A 14,861-nucleotide genomic window follows, 5' to 3' on the forward strand; every position below is an offset into this window, starting at 1 on the left:
TGCCATGAGCACAAAAAAAAAGTTACATGTTAGGCATAGCTCTCTGTAATGGTAAGTCTTGAGCTTTCTGAATACTTGGACTCTTATATACAAGCATGTGGGAATTAAAAAAAAATGGCAAAGGCTGAGGGAGAGCAGGAGCAAAAAGCGGTGGGAGGATGGGATGAAGAGAAGAGCAAACAAACCAGAGCATGAAAAATAATAGCAAGGGAATCATAGAATCATAGAATATCAGGGTTGGAAGGGACCCCAGAAGGTCATCTAGTCCAACCCCCTGCTCAAAGCAGGACCAATTCCCAGTTAAATCATCCCAGCCAGGGCTTTGTCAAGCCTGACCTTAAAAACCTCTAAGGAAGGAGATTCTACCACCTCCCTAGGTAACGCATTCCAGTGTTTCACCACCCTCTTAGTGAAAAAGTTTTTCCTAATATCCAATCTAAACCTCCCCCACTGCAACTTGAGACCATTACTCCTCGTTCTGTCATCTGCTACCATTGAGAACAGTCTAGAGCCATCCTCTTTGGAACCCCCTTTCAGGTAGTTGAAAGCAGCTATCAAATCCCCCCTCATTCTTCTCTTCTGCAGGCTAAACAATCCCAGCTCCCTCAGCCTCTCCTCATAACTCATGTGTTCCAGTCCCCTAATCATTTTTGTTGCCCTTCGCTGGACTCTCTCCAATTTATCCACATCCTTCTTGAAGTGTGGGGCCCAAAACTGGACACAGTACTCCAGATGAGGCCTCACCAATGTCGAATAGAGGGGAACGATCACATCCCTTGATCTGCTCGCTATGCCCCTACTTATACATCCCAAAATGCCATTGGCCTTCTTGGCAACAAGGGCACACTGCTGACTCATATCCAGCTTCTCGTCCACTGTCACCCCTAGGTCCTTTTCTGCAGAACTGCTGCCTAGCCATTCGGTCCCTAGTCTGTAGCTGTGCATTGGGTTCTTCCGTCCTAAGTGCAGGACCCTGCACTTATCCTTATTGAACCTCATCAGATTCCTTTTGGCCCAATCTTCCAATTGGTCTAGGTCCTTCTGTATCCTATCCCTCCCCTCCAGCGTATCTACCACTCCTCCCAGTTTAGTATCATCCGCAAATTTGCTGAGAGTGCAATCCACACCATCCTCCAGATCATTTATGAAGATATTGAATAAAACCGGCCCCAGGACCGACCCTTGGGGCACTCCACTTGATACCGGCTGCCAACTAGACATGGAGCCATTGATCACTACCCGTTGAGCCCGACAATTTAGCCAGCTTTCTACCCACCTTATAGTGCATTCATCCAGCCCATACTTCCTTAACTTGCTGACAAGAATACTATGGGAGACCGTGTCAAAAGCTTTGCTAAAGTCAAGAAACAATACATCCACTGCTTTCCCTTCATCCACAGAACCAGTAATCTCATCATAAAAGGCGATTAGATTAGTCAGGCATGACCTTCCCTTGGTGAATCCATGCTGGCTGTTCCTGATCACTTTCCTCTCATGCAAGTGCTTCAGGATTGATTCTTTGAGGACCTGCTCCATGATTTTTCCAGGGACTGAGGTGAGGCTGACTGGCCTGTAGTTCCCAGGATCTTCCTTCTTCCCTTTTTTAAAGATTGGCACTACATTAGCCTTTTTCCAGTCATCCGGGACTTCCCCGGTTCGCCACGAGTTTTCAAAGATAATGGCCAGTGGCTCTGCAATCACAGCCGCCAATTCCTTCAGCACTCTCGGATGCAACTCGTCCGGCCCCATGGACTTGTGCACGTCCAGCTTTTCTAAATAGTCCCTAACCGCCTCTATCTCCACAGAGGGCTGGCCATCTCTTCCGCATTTTGTGATGCCCAGCGCAGCAGTCTGGGAGCTGACCTTGTTAGTGAAAACAGAGGCAAAAAAAGCATTGAGTACATTAGCTTTTTCCACATCCTCTGTCACTAGGTTGCCTCCCTCATTCAGTAAGGGGCCCACACATTCCTTGGCTTTCTTCTTGTTGCCAACATACCTGAAGAAACCCTTCTTGTTACTCTTGACATCTCTGGCTAGCTGCAGCTCCAGGTGCGATTTGGCCCTCCTGATAACATTCCTACATGCCCGAGCAATATTTTTATACTCTTCCCTGGTCATATGTCCAACCTTCCACTTCTTGTAAGCTTCTTTTTTATGTTTAAGATCCGCTAGGATTTCACCGTTAAGCCAAGCTGGTCGCCTGCCATATTTACTATTCTTTCGACTCATCGGGATGGTTTGTCCCTGTAACCTCAACAGGGATTCCTTGAAATACAGCCAGCTCTCCTGGACTCCTTTCCCCTTCAAGTTAGTCCCCCAGGGGATCCTGGCCATCCGTTCCCTGAAGGAGTCGAAGTCTGCTTTCCTGAAGTCCAGGGTCCGTATCCTGCTGCTTACCTTTCTTCCCTGCGTCAGGATCCTGAACTCAACCAACTCGTGGTCACTGCCTCCCAGATTCCCATCCACTTTTGCTTCCCCCACTAATTCTACCCGGTTTGTGAGCAGCAGGTCAAGAAAAGCACCCCCCCCCTAGTTGGCTCCTCTAGCACTTGCGCCAGGAAATTGTCCCCTACGCTTTCCAAAAACTTCCTGGATTGTCTATGCACCGCTGTATTGCTCTCCCAGCAGATATCAGGAAAATTAAAGTCACCCATGAGAATCAGGGCATGCGATCTAGTAGCTTCCGTGAGCTGCCGGAAGAAAGCCTCATCCACCTCATCCCCCTGGTCCGGTGGTCTATAGCAGACTCCCACCACTACATCACTCTTGTAGCTGAAAAGAGAGAACGCTGGGGCCAGGGGGAGAGAGCTGAGAGGGAATCGATGGCCAACATCAGTTAGAAAGAAGCACAAGTGGGAGTGGGAAGGGAATGAATAAGAGGTAGAGAAGGGGAAGAGCAGGAAAGAGTAGTAAGGAAAGCAAGAGGGAGATAAATTGTGAGGATAATTAGAAGACAAAAGGTGCCAGATCAAGGAGGTGGAAGGGAAAGTAAGATCTGGTTTTTAGAGTCTCATTTTTCTTCTAAGAATAAACCTGCCTCAGCAGCATTTGTGGTAAAGCAGTATATAATTCACTGGGAAGTATGGCAGGCTTTTACAGGTAAAATCATCTCCTTTAGGGAGCGTAGGATGGCTGTAGGCAAAAAAAAAAAAAAAGCATGAGAGACTTCTTTACTGTTAATATCTTAAAAAGTCATTATTTGCCCAGATTAATTTTACTTTTCTTTCTTGACCACCAAGTAAGCCATTTTCTTCAGGTTTTTTTCCTGACAGGAATTGCATGAAAATGGGGTCCTACTCTGGATCAGGCAATGTTTACTAAAGTGTATACACAAGGTATTTTTACAGGTGTCTTTTAGCACCTAGAATTTTGAACTCCTGCCACTGAATTTCTCTCCTTTGAAAAGACTGCAGTATGTAATAAGACCTTCAGAACACTGCAGAAGGAGAAAGCGGTGAAGTTTGGGGAAATGATTTTGAATACTTCAGTTCGGTTTTTTAGCAGGTTTGAGCATTAATGACGACTGACTTCCCTAATGATGATCAGGTAGCATGAGGAGTATATGAGACAGACTTTGGCCTGTGTCTAGTAAATGCACTTTCTGCTAAAAAATATAGGCAGGTACAAAATATCCAATTCTGAATGTAGAACAGCCATTCTACATTAGTTTCTTCTATCCCAGTGACATCCTGAACACAGGTTCTGTAAGGAGACCCCATCTTGCATTACTGAGTGTTCTGCAGAATGGCTGCCAAGTTACTCCTGCCTAATAACAGCAGTATAGCAAAAGAGGGGAATGCAAAACTAAGTGCCTCATCAGAAAATGGCTTACTTGGTGGTTGAGAAAGAAAAGTAAAATTAATCTGGGCAAATAATGACTTTTTAAAATATTGACAGTAAAGAAGTCTCTCATGATTTTTTTTTTTTTTTTGCCTACAGCCATTCTACGCTCCCTATAGGAGATGAGATTCAAGCTTATCTGTAAAAGCCTGCCATACTTCCCAGTGAATTATATACTGCCTTACCACAAATGCTGCTGAGGAAGGTTTATTCTTAGAAGAAAAATGAGACTCTGAAAACCAGATCTTATTTTCCCTTCCACCTCCTTGATCTGGCACCTTTTGTCTTCTAATTATCCTCACAATTTATCTCTCTCTTGCTTTCCTTACTACTCTTTCCTGCTCTTCCCCTTCTCTACCTCTTATTCATTCCCTTCCCCCTCCCCACTCCCACTTGTGCTTCTTTCTAACTGATGTTGGCCATTGATTCCCTCTCAGCTCTCTCCCCCTGGCCCCAGCGTTCTCTCCTTTCAACTACTCCCTTGCTATTATTTTTCATGCTCTGGTTTGTTTGCTCTTCTCTTCATCCCATCCTCCCACCGCTTTTTGTTCCAGCTTTCCCTCAGCCTTTGCCAACTGATCTAAACTGCTTTTAGACATGGCTTTAAAATGTTAAATCCTGCCTCAGGCCTATACACTTCCTTTCTTCCTAGGGAAAAGGATATAATTTCAATAAGAAGAATCAGTGCCAGCAGGAGAAGCAGCTATCCAGGGCCTTTTTTATTTCAATTTATTTAAGATTTTTAAATAGCATTTAAAAATAACTTAGAGCAGTAGGGGGACATCTTTCAAGAGACCAAGAATGATGGCATCAAGAGCCCCAGTTAAACAGTGTTTTGTGTCTCGTTATCTAGAGTTTGCCCATGAATTTTCAAGGCAGAATCCCAGTGTAACCACTAATCCCAACAGTGAAGTTAAGGAGAAACAAATTCAGAACTATCTAGTTGGAAACATTTTCACACACAAAGATGTTAATGAAAGGAAAAGTAAACATGTTATTTAAGGAGCATGCAGTGGCATTGTGATAGAAAGGAGTACAGAAGAGGGAACATACACCCTTACCCAAGTACAGTATCTCATATTCCAATGTTACCTTAATGTGACAGTCTTTTAGTTTGTTGTCTCTCTGCCTGCCCACTAACAAGGTGGTGGTAAGAATTCAGCACATCCACAATGCACCTGTGACGAGTCTCTCTTGGCTAGTAGTACCATAAATACAGATGTGAAAACTGGGTTGGGTTTTCCCCGGAGTATATCCAATTACTCTGTCAAAATTTGCTGGTTTTTTATAATATTGTATATCCGTAAGGTGGAAATTGGTACAGAATTAACCCCTTGAAAAGGGTTGTCATAATCCCAAAGAAACAGAGACCTCTATCAGCATGAGCCTAGTGTTTCTCATTTCACGTAAGGAATGGAAGGGGTTGCTTTTACTTTAAAATAAAAAAAGGAAAAAAGAAAAATATTTTATTACTCAGAGAACATTTAGGAAAACAAATGACAAAAATAAACTCTATAATCAACTTTGCTGAAAATAATGGCCCGTAGCCCAGACCTTTGGGAAATCAATTTGGGATCTTTATGCATCCCGTTCCAGTGCCAAGAAGAACAACTTCTGTGCCTTGAGCCAAAAGAATCAGTGCCTTCTCCCAGGTATGGCCAAATACTCTGATATATGCATTCCCTATTTTGCCATGGTAACCTGTGCCATCTAAGAGACGGACAACAGGCTATAGTGATTCTGATCACACCACATTGGCCCAGATGTCCTCCATGAGGTCTGAAAACCAAGATGTCTGTGACTGCTCCATGAACATTATGATCTACTCCAGATCTTCTATCACAGGGCCATCTGTTCTATCACAACCCAGCATCTCTGAACCTAACTGCCTGGTTATTGAGGTGTCACATTTAATAATAATAATAAAAATTATAATAAAAACATGAGGATACTCCAGTCACTCATTCTGAATCCCACTGAAGTCCAGAAAGCTTCTCACCAATTTTCAGTATATAATATGCAGAAGATTTGATTTATGGTACACATCAAGAGGGTACAACAGGATTAAACACTGTTAAATTGCTTCTAAAATTCTTACAAGCAAGCCTGTCTCTGAGGCTACAGTACAACTCACTCAGATCTTAAGCATTGGTTACATGCACAGTTCTGGTAGCTGAGGGTCAACTTATCTGATCCCATCACGCACACATGCAAAGCAAAATAATAATAATAATAATCCTGAAAGCTACCTTCCACTCTAAACAGACCTCCTCCTATTCACAGGGTAGCTCGTGAAATCTTTCCTAATATTCAGTGCACTCTTGAATCCATTTTTCAGACCCCTTTCAGAAGTGTCACTATATTTCCTAACAATTAAGGTCATCTTTCAAGCGGCCATAACACCACGTGCATGAAGGGTGTCAGAATTGGGAGCCTTCTCTGTCCTCCCTCAAAATTGTGTTTCTTCCATAAAGGGTGCTACTATGGACAGATCTTTCATTCATCTCTTAAGATCATTTCCTTCTTCCACCAATCCCAGGAAATATTTCTCCTCTCTTTTGCCAAAACCAGCCTGTCTGAAAGAAAAGATTTGGCACATCTTAGATGTCCAGAAAGCAATTAAGATGTATAGTTAAAAGGACAAAGGCCTTTAGTAAAATGTCTGCCTTGTTCATTCTAATACACAACAGGACAGAAAGCTTGCAGGCGGTTATCTCCCCCATTCAAGATTAAAGCCCGTTCCATGAAAGCGATGGCAGCTTCATGGGCCGATAGGTCCAGTGTACCATATACATGGTTTTGTGGGGCATCTCTGCATATGTTCACTACATTCTATCAGACAGACTTCCTCAGGAGGTTTTTCAAACCATAGCTCATCTTTAGCCCACCCAACAATTGATAATGGGGGGGGGGGGGCATGCACTGCTACAAAAATCCCATTGCTACTGAATTTATGGATGCATCCCCCACAGTCAGAATGAGAACATTTATCTCACTTATCCAGAAATTTTCATTCGGGGTAGGGGGATGGGTCCATAAATTTGTCTCACCCTGAACTTTTACCTCTTTCTTCCAGAAGGTGATGGCTCTTTAGTGTATCATTGGCTTTTCCCTTTTTAGGGAGAGCTGATGGACAACTGTGTTCTTACATTTAATCAATGACCCTTAGGTTTAACCCAGTTTACATGTTTTTGTCAGGTTGGACAATTCTTCTTGTTGGGCAGATTTGCTGCTATTGTTATTGCATGAAAAAGAGTGTTTAGTCAGATACAAGTTATCAGCTTTGGAAGAGACTCTCTGGAGAGGCCGTTCAGTGGGAGGAGTTATCTGGACAGTCAGCCCAGCCAATCAAAACATCTGCCTCCTATAGCATGGAGACTAAGCACCACTACTGAATGTATAGACTGAGCCCCTGAAGTCAGAACTCCACATTCTTGGTACTGGTTGGTACTAGGCCAACACAGAGACCCCACATATTCTTAGTACTGGTTGGTACTAGGCCAACACAGAGACCCCACTTTTAGCACGTGTGTAATATGGAGGATCCCCAGGGCCCATCCATGAAGCTGTCTTGCAAGGCACAAACGATGAAGAGGGTTGTTAAGGCGGGAGGCAGTTTTTAATACACAAGGACATAAAACATGCAAATGACATCTGTATTTTTTGTTTCCTTGCTTGTTCTTCACACATGAATTATTCCTCTAGAATATATAATGTACGGAGAATAAAATGCACTTGCTTCAATCTGCCCCCTATAAAGTAACAAGCTGGCAAAATTAAGTTGAAATTGGAGCTCAGAAGGACTAGCTGGTGAGGCTTAGACCATGTGAAACACATTGGGAGACTGAGGAAAACAAGGGGCAGAAATAGCAGAGGCAATGTCAACTTCCTTGACTAAAGTAGTTTGTCCATTCTTTGCTAGTCAAATTTGCAGCAAGGGAGCCTTATTGGTTCCACAGCTGCTCGTGGATACTCAAAGAACAGCAGAGGTCAGGTATACTCATTGGCCAGGAGATTGTGATTTTTTTCCCCTTAGTTGCGGGTTTAGCCTGTATCCTTGCTCTTGTCAGCTTCTCTTCGATTACAGCACTGTACTCCCTGTGACGGCAGATCTGAAGTCAACTTGAGAACTTCATCGAGTGAGGAATGTAGGGGCCACATTCTTAGTGATGTTCCTGAAGGAAGCAAGTAACTCCTACATTCTCTAAACTGCACTGGTTTCCAGCGTCTTACAAAATGCAGTAAGTTTCACCTGGCTGAATTTTGACTACCTTAGAGATTTCCCTTTTTTCTGTGTAGATGCTGCAGTCAAGAGTAGCCATGGCACTTCAGCTAACAACTTTCAGTTTATAATAGGAGAGGGTTGGCAATAGGGCATTTCACTGAAGAGTTCTCATTTCTACAATGTTTTCTCTCTCTCTGTCCATCAAAGCCCAAGTTTTATGACCATCAAGTCAGTTTTTAAAAAAATAATCCATTTGTTAAACACTCTCATGGGAGAAGAGGGATTAAGTGGATTGATTTGTGAGTCTTAATTGGGGCTGGAGGACTTAATTATGGATATAGGTAAAATATCTAAACAAAGTTGTGTATCACCTAGAGTTATTATAGATTGATGTATTTTACATACAGTTATCACGACACAGATGCGCGTACACACACACGTGTTTTGGTAGACAATTCTGAAAAAGAGAAGATTATTTCATAGTATTTTTGGCATGATAATGCCAGTGTAAAAACCAAAGTTTCATAAAGAGGCATCTTTAAATATGAAGGCTCTGTTTAATAGCAGAGCCTCATGTGGAATTGTACAAGAAAAGCAGTGATGTTTGTCAGTTACTTTAGAGCCATTATTAGAACAGATCAAAGAAGTCTATCTGAATCTTTTTCCTTTTGACATAAAACACCTCCTCTACAGTTTGAAGAGCTCAAAATAGTTTAGAACTTCTCTAGTTACAGAATTCATAGTAAAAAAAAATGTCCAATGAAAGACAGAGAGAAGCCAAGACTATTCTTAAAGAACAGTATATGTGCCTAAGATTAGACACAGGCCTAGACAGAGACAGACAGTACCTTCTTCATGACTACATGTGAAGTTAGATTTACTGCCACAATGTAACTTTGCATTGCCTCATCCCTGCTTTGGAGCCAGTCATAATGTGGCTGGGGAGTACAGACCCATCTCTTTTACAGTGCCACAATAAGTACTATCTACCTGAAAGTGGGTAGGGTGAGTGCTGGGCCCTGGCAGTACTGGCTGGGCACATAGAGAGAAGCATATTGCATCGCTCCAAGGATGGAGTAGCTATCATAGTAGGATGTAATACTTGGCAGCCCCTCGGAGGAATTTTGGCAAGATCAACCCAAATTCCTCCCACGGCTCCCATTGCTTCATGGCCCTTTCAGGAACTTCCTCCAGCACACTTAAGTGTATCAGTCTATCCTTTAGAGACTGAAACAATTGGATTTTGCACTGCTATTAGATTCACTCTTATAGTTAGAAAAGGTACTTCTGCTTGGAGATGTTCCTGACTTTATATTCTGCCAGGTTTCCCTGTAGAACTCCTGGGTTGAGGGGTTTATCTATTAAGGCAAATCTGATTAGTGGCCATTACTTCTGATAGAAATTTAAGACTGTCTGCCAGTGCCAGGGTTGGGGATTTTTTTTTTTTTTTTTTTTTGCTTCCAGAAGTGCAGTAGTAAATTCTTGTCCCGATTTCATTCTCAAAGCAATTCTGTGGTTTCAAAAGGATTAGGTTATAATTCCTTTCCTTTATCTTTAAACTACAAAAATTGGAAAGACTTCATTACTGTTTGGACACCGGTTAGATTATTAACTGTCTGCATTGGGCAGATGGTTTTAAGAAAGCTGGATAGTGTGTTTCCCATCTTATGAGATATATGGTATTTCATATCTTTTTATTCCAGATACAGAAAGGGGAATGGCTAAGGTTTAGGTGGGCTAAATATAGTATGGAGACAAAAGGTGCTAAGAAAAGCTGAAGCAGAAGAGCTTAGTAGTCATTGTGCCTGAGGTATGGCAGCCACTTTAGCCAAAAATGTGGATTAATATGGTAAAAATTCATAAAAACAGTTCACATTACCTAACTCTATAAACTCAAAGCTGTTTCTGAGCATGATTCAGCAATGCAATATAGAAAGCAAGTCTTAGCTTACAAAAGTTTTCTTCTTGAAGACAACATGGGACAATGATCTATGCTCTAGTTCAATCATAAAACTAAAACAAGTAATTTTCCCCTCTCGCTTTGCCCTACCTCCATACTGCTGGGTTCATCCTACTCTTATAGAAGAATATCCCTTTAGTATTTTCCTCCTCTCAAAACAGCTCCTTTTGAAGATACTTGGGGGGAGGGATAGCTCAGTGGTTTGAGCATTGGCCTGCTAAACCCAGGGTTGTGAGTTCAATCCTTGAGGGGGCCATTTAGGGATCTGGGGCAAAAATTGGGGATTGGTCCTGCTTTGAGCAGGGGGTTGGACTAGATGACCTTCTGAGGCCCCTTCCAACCTTGAGATTCTATGATTCTACTTGAGAGCACGATGGAGCACTAAGAACACCACCAAACCAACAAAAAGTTACTTGAAAGGAAGGGGACGTTCTTAAAGGGCTTGTCTACAGTGATAAATTACATTGTGTTCTATCGCAATCATGAGGAATCCTGGTAACTAATACAATGTTAAATGCGCAGTGTACACCAGGGATAGGGCAAGTTCCCCGGCAGGCCAGGATGATTGTTTACCTGCTGGATCCGCAGGTTCGGCTGATCGCAGCTCCTACTGGCCGTGGTTTGCTGCTTCAGGCCAATGGGGGCTGCGGGAAACAGCAGCCAGCACATCTCTCGGCCCGCACCACTTCCTGCAGCCCCCATTGACCTGGAGCGGTGAACCATGGCCAGTGGGAGCTGCAATTGGCTGAACCTGTGGATGTGGCAGGTAAACAAACCGGCCCGGCCCTCTAGGGGGCTTACCCTGACATGCCATATGCCAAAGGTTGCTGATCCCTGGTGTACACAAAGTTAGCATCATGCCCTCCAGTGATGGTAAACCACAACCAGCTGACATGATGTTAAACACAATACTCAGAGTAGACAAGGACTGAGTGTTTAACATCATGAAAGTTACTATGACTTCTCAGGGTTGTGTTCTAATACAGTATAATTTCTGGGCAAACACAAGCCAGAACTGACTTCTTCAAATGAAAGCAAGATGCATCATAGGGCCAACTTTGAGTACAGTTGTTGTGGTGATTATGCCAGTGGCAAACCTGGCACACAGAATAAAGGTTTTTCATTTAAATCAGGTAATCCTGCCCTTTCCTCACTGAATGCCCTCACTGTTGATCCTAGGTTACTGGATAAGGTACTAATTAAAAATATTTTCTTCAAGGTAGTTTTTCTGCACATGACATGCCACTTTATATTAGCTCCTATTGTGCCTGCTTAGTGCACCACATAAGATCCTTTAAGACAGATGCTCTCAAAACAGTGTATCGGGGTTACACATTGTTTGCACTGAAGTGGCTACTCTGGATATAGATAGGGTTGATATAAAGGGTCCTTTGGTAGCTTCTACCTGGGTTCCATGTTTTTGTGAGTTTAGCAAAAACCTTGCTATTTAAGTTAGTGGAAGGTTTTGTTAACAATTATTCATTATTATTTTGAAGGATTAAGAAAAAGAAGTCAATTTTTGTTTCAAAATGCTTATAGAAAAACTTTAAAAGGGAAATCAAGGATAAACCCTGTATGACATAGAAAGATCACAGAATTCATTCTAAAAGTTATATACCAAACCTTTTTCAGACAGTTTTTCTCCTATGATGAGTGTTCAACTTATGATACTTCTCATTGGCCAAAAATATGAGACATCACGTAAGCAATTTGGTTACATGTAAAATATTGTATGCAGAGCTATGTTTTTGCCTCATTGCACAAATGTTTTTAACATTACGACATTTAAATAATTTTTTGCTCTTTACAAACTGTAATCAGTGTCAGTCCAAGTAATTTCTAGATGTACTAAAACAGTCTAGCAGTGAAATTGAGTTGATGATCCCAGTTCCAATTTCTAAGGGACTGGAGTTCATGAAAAACAACAGACTAGCACTTACCAGAGGGGCCAAAGACTGAGTAGGATTGGAGTCTGAAACTGACCTTTGAACTATAGGGTTTGGTCTTCTTCAAACAACTCAGGGTTAAGCATGTTGGTGGAGCAACAAACTATACCTGCTTGTGCCATGCAGTGTAAATGATCTGTAGACATGTATGGTGAGATTCTGCAATGTGCTTTTAAGCCATATTTACACACTCCTGATCTTGAGCTGCTTCAGGAGCTAGAGAGGCTTCCACTGTTATTTAGACAGTCCTGGGAACCCGTCTAAGAACATGTCTGCACAAACACTTATTGAGCAGCAAGCTGGGGTGTAAATCTGCAGTGCACAGTGTGCTGGAGCACTAAGTGTCCTTGGGGACCTTCAGCTGACTACTAAAAGTTCCCTAACGTGCACTAACTTACTGCGGTTTCAGATATTTGCCAACCTTGCTAACATTTTCAATAAACTGAAAGAAAATTGGTTCATGCAAGTTAACACACAGGTATTGAACATGGTTATTGTAGTCTACTTTTCTTTCCTTTTCTTTTGTTGTTGTTGTTGTTACCCATCTGTCCTTCTTTTACTCCCATCTGTTTCTTTCACTCAGTGTGCTGGAATCTTGTTTCATGACATGGAGTCTAAGCTCTTAATGTAGCACAGTATATGTTACCCAACTGAAAATGCTTTCTGAGAATAAATCATTGTCCTTGTATTCTGTAGGAAGCAACAAACATTGATTTTGTGGTTAATGTGTATGAGAAATCTTTCTTTCAACAGAACAAATATTGTAACTGTCAATAAATGCACTCTAATTTCAGATTATGCACTTCAGAATAATACCATAAAGGATCATCATTTTAATCAGCTATTGACTACAGTTTGGGGACCTTACATAGATTCCACGCGTTGCTGCTTTTTATATGGTAAGTACTATATAATGCCTTAAACTGTTTTCAAGTCTTTAAAGTTTGTACAACAGCATGTCAGAGTTGCAACACTGTGCTTATTCGATACCAAATGTTCCTTTAAACCACCAAGAAGGGAAACTGGTTTCATTCCTTGGTTTGGTTTAATAGCTTCTCTGCATGACAGATGATTTGTGATCCTGGAGGTCAACATAGTGAAGCGTAAAAATAGTTATTTGGGGCAGTTTGAATGGTGTTATATTTTCCCCAACAAGGACTGACACTTTTATAAAAGAATTACAGGATATTTGACAGTTACCAGTAACAGATTTTTAAGTAATAGCTCATAGTTTTATGCAATGTGGTGAAAAAATTCATAGGAATGTAAAAAAAAAAATCAACTAGTTTTATTATTTTAAAATGCTTTAAAGTGTATATTAATTCTTTCCAAAAGGGGAAAAAAATAGTACCACATTTCCCATAATCTCTGTGTCAGTCTCTTTTCGATGAATATGGCATTTTAAATTCATTCACCCTGATAATGCTTCATTGTATATGTTAATCCTTCACTAATAATATCAGAGGAACATCTTTGGTTTATGTCTGTAGTAGAACTCTCAGCTGATAAGGAACATAGAATCATAATTGAAATTACAAACAAAGTATCAATTTGAAAGAGTATATCATTAAGTTATTTAACTTTGCTGCTAGCGGATCTTAAACATAAAAAAGAAGCTTACAAGAAGCGGAAGGTTGGACATATGACCAGGGAAGAGTATAAAAATATTGCTCGGGCATGTAGGAATGTTATCAGGAGGGCCAAATCGCACCTGGAGCTGCAGCTAGCCAGAGATGTCAAGAGTAACAAGAAGGGTTTCTTCAGGTATGTTGGCAACAAGAAGAAAGCCAAGGAATGTGTGGGCCCCTTACTGAATGAGGGAGGCAACCTAGTGACAGAGGATGTGGAAAAAGCTAATGTACTCAATGCTTTTTTTGCCTCTGTTTTCACTAACAAGGTCAGCTCCCAGACTGCTGCGCTGGGCATCACAAAATGCGGAAGAGATGGCCAGCCCTCTGTGGAGATAGAGGCGGTTAGGGACTATTTAGAAAAGCTGGACGTGCACAAGTCCATGGGGCCGGACGAGTTGCATCCGAGAGTGCTGAAGGAATTGGCGGCTGTGATTGCAGAGCCACTGGCCATTATCTTTGAAAACTCGTGGCGAACCGGGGAAGTCCCGGATGACTGGAAAAAGGCTAATGTAGTGCCAATCTTTAAAAAAGGGAAGAAGGAAGATCCTGGGAACTACAGGCCAGTCAGCCTCACCTCAGTCCCTGGAAAAATCATGGAGCAGGTCCTCAAAGAATCAATCCTGAAGCACTTGCATGAGAGGAAAGTGATCAGGAACAGCCAGCATGGATTCACCAAGGGAAGGTCATGCCTGACTAATCTAATCGCCTTTTATGATGAGATTACTGGTTCTGTGGATGAAGGGAAAGCAGTGGATGTATTGTTTCTTGACTTTAGCAAAGCTTTTGACACGGTCTCCCATAGTATTCTTGTCAGCAAGTTAAGGAAGTATGGGCTGGATGAATGCACTATAAGGTGGGTAGAAAGCTGGCTAAATTGTCGGGCTCAACGGGTAGTGATCAATGGCTCCATGTCTAGTTGGCAGCCGGTATCAAGTGGAGTGCCCCAAGGGTCGGTCCTGGGGCCGGTTTTATTCAATATCTTCATAAATGATCTGGAGGATGGTGTGGATTGCACTCTCAGCAAATTTGCGGATGATACTAAACTGGGAGGAGTGGTAGATACGCTGGAGGGGAGGGATAGGATACAGAAGGACCTAGACCAATTGGAAGATTGGGCCAAAAGGAATCTGATGAGGTTCAATAAGGATAAGTGCAGGGTCCTGCACTTAGGACGGAAGAACCCAATGCACAGCTACAGACTAGGGACCGAATGGCTAGGCAGCAGTTCTGCAGAAAAGGACCTAGGGGTGACAGTGGAC

The 14,861-nt window shown here is 42.1% G+C and overlaps 1 protein-coding gene across 3 annotated transcripts in view; it reads left to right on the forward strand.

Moving 5' to 3' along the window:
• Positions 1-14,861, forward strand: part of B3GALT1 (beta-1,3-galactosyltransferase 1) — a 337,866-nt gene that overhangs the window by 217,133 nt on the left and 105,872 nt on the right. The window contains exons 3-4 of one of the 3 annotated variants that reach the window (XM_073305743.2): positions 7,911-8,081; positions 12,766-12,870. The gene's annotated coding sequence lies outside the window, so the exon portion shown is untranslated. The remainder of the gene's footprint in view (positions 1-7,910; positions 8,082-12,765; positions 12,871-14,861) is intronic. The other 2 variants (XM_073305744.2, XM_073305742.2) reach the window with 2 other exon arrangements.

Source organism: Lepidochelys kempii, chromosome 11, assembly GCF_965140285.1.
Source record: "Lepidochelys kempii isolate rLepKem1 chromosome 11, rLepKem1.hap1, whole genome shotgun sequence".
NCBI lineage: Eukaryota > Metazoa > Chordata > Testudines > Cheloniidae > Lepidochelys > Lepidochelys kempii.